General features: G+C 35.0%; 1 protein-coding gene across 2 annotated transcripts in view; it reads right to left on the reverse strand.

The window, feature by feature from the left end:
- Positions 1-3117: 3117 nt before the first annotated feature.
- The window catches only part of LOC106882754 (uncharacterized), a 34007-nt gene continuing 32719 nt past the window's right edge, over positions 3118-4405 (reverse strand). The window contains exons 2-3 of one of the 2 annotated variants that reach the window (XR_016244636.1): positions 4166-4405; positions 3118-4027 (exon numbers count right to left, since the gene is read on the reverse strand). The exon at positions 4166-4405 is cut by the window's right edge and continues 934 nt beyond it. The gene's annotated coding sequence lies outside the window, so the exon portion shown is untranslated. The other variant, XM_014933535.3, reaches the window with a different exon arrangement.

Below are 4405 nucleotides of genomic sequence, written 5' to 3' on the forward strand. Positions count from 1 at the left end.
CTACCAGTGTCCCAAGTTTCAAAGTGTTTCGTTAAGAAAATACTGGTGCCCCCGTTTTGAACAAGATCCGAAGTATTGGTGGCGGTGGAGGTGGTGGTGGTGGTATTAGAAGCGGTAGTGATGTTGGTGGCAGTGGGAGTAATAGTAACAGTAGTGATTTTGATTCTGGTGGTGCAGGTAGTAGTATTAGTGGTATATTCGTGTTCTTGCATTCTTTGATGCCAGTGTGTAGGTGGTGTCATCGTAATGTCGCTCGTGTGCTTTCCGCTACAACACCAACTACAACAGAGTCAACAAAGACAACTACCAATACAACAACAACTACTACTACTACTGCTACTACTACTACTACTACTACTACTACTACTACTACTACTACTACTACTACTACCAACCACCATCACTGCTACTACTAAAACTGCTACTTCAAATTCTACTACTACTACTACTACTACCACCACCACCACCACCACCGTCACCACCACCATCACCATCACTTCCACCAATGCAATATCTATGATCCAGCATAGTTTGCTTTCTTTCTACGTCTGGCTTCCTATTCTCTATCTCACGGTCGCACTGAATCATAAAATCCCACAAGATCTTTGCATTATCATTTTCGATGATACCTTCGGGTTTATGGCCGTACCAATTTTTTGCTCTGTCAAGTCCATACTTGTTGCAGTGCCCAATGGACAAGCGTTACTATATTGTCGTGGTGTCTCTTATATTTCTTCTGGGTTAGTGGCGTACATTGACTGGTACTACGCCATGCGGTTTCACCATTTTGCCCACAAATTCTGCACTTATCACTTTCTGATGTGTTGCCTATGCTGTATTTTATGTAATTTGTTCTTAGTGCTTGCTCTTGGGCAGCACAGATTAGAGCCTCCGTTTCCGGTTTTAAGTCACTTTTAGTCATCTACAGCCATCTTTTTTCTCTGTCTGTCTTATCTTCGATATCCCTATGAAATAGTCCATGCATTCTTTTCTTTACTCACCTGTTTTCATGGGTGTTTTGTTCATCATTCTTAAACAACCCTACTCGACCTGGAGAAAATTCTAATATGGTCTCACCTGCAAAGTTATGCGCTGTTTATCTTGATATGAGATCACCATGCCATGCACACACACACACACACACATACACACACACACACGCACACACACACACACACACATATATATATATACATGTGTACACAAATATAAAATGAAAACTTAAGAATATTTTTTCTTCTGGAAAAGCCATTGTTTCGGCAAAATAAAATAATTCTGACTTCATTTTTTTATCGTTAAATCATTCTGAAAAGTGTGTTGCATTTTCCGTATGGTCATTTTTCTTTCTTCTTTTTTTTACCAAATAAACACACGCTCTATATATTTGTTCTTCATTCGTTTATTACCGTTCTTATTCTAATTTATGTCCATTGTCCTGAAATCTTTCGTCACACATCTGTGACCTCTTCAGCGACACTTTCCATCCTCGTGTATGCTCCTGCTCCGCTTAGTTCATTATATATATATATAAATAAAGCTATGACTAATAACCTGTAAATATTGAGTTGAAAAAGCCTTTTGATTATGTATGCATGTATATTAACAGCTCCAATTCTCTGAAGCTACTAGATTTGATGGGCATATAATTTTTTTATGCACAATTAATCAATTAATTAATGGAACAGTTAACCCTCAACCATTCTTCTCAGATCTTAAAGTTGTTGTCGTAGGTTTTGAGATTTTCCAACAAACATACTTATGAAAATGGGACTGTAGATAACTGACATATCAAATTACCTTCTTTGATTTATTATACACTTGCCAAATTCACAGTCCTGGGAGGTTAAAATGTCATCAAGAATAGGAACGTGTTAGTCTGTGAGAACAACGCAGAAGAGAATTCTTATTATCTAATGTATTTTTTTCTTGCTGTCCGATCTGTGAAGGGTGGTGTTTTAAAGTAACTTGAAGAGAGAACAGAGGAAGGTGTATAATAAACGCATGTAAATTTTATTAGTTAATTGTTCGCCTCTATAGTCTATTGAAGAAATATTAGGATTACTATAGTTGCATTGAATTCAATTAAATAAAAATTAAACTGAATTAAATGCGGTGCAATAGTTAAGGATTAGGTTAAAGATTAGTCAAGAAAAGAGTAAGAAGGAAAAAGAAACCATAATAACAGAATGCAAGGATTAATTTTATTTATACATAACTTAATTATGTGGGATGTTTGTGCGGAAATTTTAAGCATGTCTTAGTAAATAAACAAGAACGGCGAATTAATAAAGTTGTGTTTATAATTGAGTATTTCTAGCGCACCTATCGAGCACAAATTACAGCTCCCGTAAGGAAGGGCATAATCTTCAGTTGATCATGAAATAGCATTGTCTCTGTCTTGCCCTTTGATGTGACAGATGAACTTGACCTGTGCAATTTTTTACATTTAAAAGAATGAATGTGGTGATATTTATTATCTTGAATTCTGAAGCTACTGCACCGATGTAATAATGGTTACACGCAGATGTTATAACCTAGCATTTATACATACGATTATTTATAATACATTGGTTATCATAGGGACATTTTGACGAATCCTACAGTTTCATATTCTATTGGTTATCTAGTAATAAGATGTCTTATTTATTCTATTAGTGCTACTGCCGTTACTCAGAAAACGTTCTAAATTATCATCACCGTTTTTTGTACCTGATGAGTTCTGTTAAAGGGAGATCCAAATTGGTTTATACAGTTCAAATAAACAAACGTACTTTTACTCTTTTTGATAGTATTCAATTTTATAAAGTTAATAGCCGCTATAGTATCCGTTAAATTGGGTGTAATAGAATATTCAAACTCTATGGTATGTCTATTGAATATTTAACTATATCGCTAGAAAGGGAAAATGCCTGTCTAACGCCATAAAGAATTCTTTCAGGATTTGCCGAGGTCGACCGCTGATGAAGGTGTAGTAGTAGTAGTAGTAGTAGTAGTAGTAGTAGTAGTAGAAAAGAACAACAACAACAACAGCAACAACAGCAACAACAACAACAATTTGTACCCTGTTCTTTCGCTCCCGTAAGAGTATTTGTTCTAATAATAAGAAAACTCAACATCATTAATATTATTATTTTTAATCATATACATATATATATATTTTAATATTTATATATATATCTTTTTTTTTTGTTTTTACATTTAGTGTCTGTATCGCATGCACAGACACGTATTTCAAGCGTATGCACACACACACACACACATATGTATTAACGAACACACATACTCACAAACATAGCTACATTCACTCACACATGTACATACGTATATACACACGTACATGGCTCTCCGTAGCTCAGTTAATTAGAATGCCAATCTAGAAAACTGAAAGTCAAAGTTTCAAATCTCGGTGGAGCATACTAAATATTTTCATACTTACATACATAGATAGCTATACGCATTGCTTAGTATATATTCAATCTTTAACATACATGCATACATGCATACGTATACACATTCACTCGATAGCGTGCATATGTAGATATTTTTTATATGTACATACATTTCATTCATATATGCTTCCATTGCACTCAGATGCACGCACACATATGCAAACACACACATATGCACATATGCACAAAGGCACATATACACGCACAAACACGCCCTCACACACACACACACACACACACACACACACACACACACACACACAGATGCCACAAGCACCAAAATCCTGTTTTCTTGTCTTGTATTTTCCTTTAAATATTTCTGACTTACGATTTCTTTCACACGCACTCTCTTCCCTGTTCTTTTCTCTCTGTCTGTCTGTCTCTCTCTGTATATATGTACGTATATATATATATACATATATACATACATATATACATGTATATATATATATATATATATATATATATATATATATATATATATATATATATATATATATATATATATATATTTCTATATTCATATATATGTATATATCTGTCTCACTAACACATACACTCTCTCTTACTCTGTCGCTCTCCTTTACCCTTTTCTCTCTCTCGCTCTCACACACACCCTCATTTCTTTGCCCCTTCTTGCTCTCTCTCTCTCTCTCTCTCTCTCTCTCTCTCTCTCTCTCTCTCTCACGCTTTCTCTCCCTCGTTCTCACACTTACCTCCTTTATGTTTTCTCTGTCTTGCACACACAGATCTTCTCTCCTTCACTCTCTATCACAATCACAACCTCTCTTTCTCCGCCATTCTAACATTCTCACTCACTCCTCTTAGCGTTTGCTGTACCCCGTATTTATTTGTCATATATTCATATTTTTGTAGAATTACTCTTTCTCTTACATATTCTTTTCTTTCCTTTTTTTTCTTTATTTATATTCCTTCTTTCCTTTAAATCACCATTT

Source organism: Octopus bimaculoides, chromosome 16 (assembly GCF_046866305.1).
Source record: "Octopus bimaculoides isolate indiv1 chromosome 16, ASM4686630v1, whole genome shotgun sequence".
Lineage (NCBI taxonomy): Eukaryota > Metazoa > Mollusca > Cephalopoda > Octopoda > Octopodidae > Octopus > Octopus bimaculoides.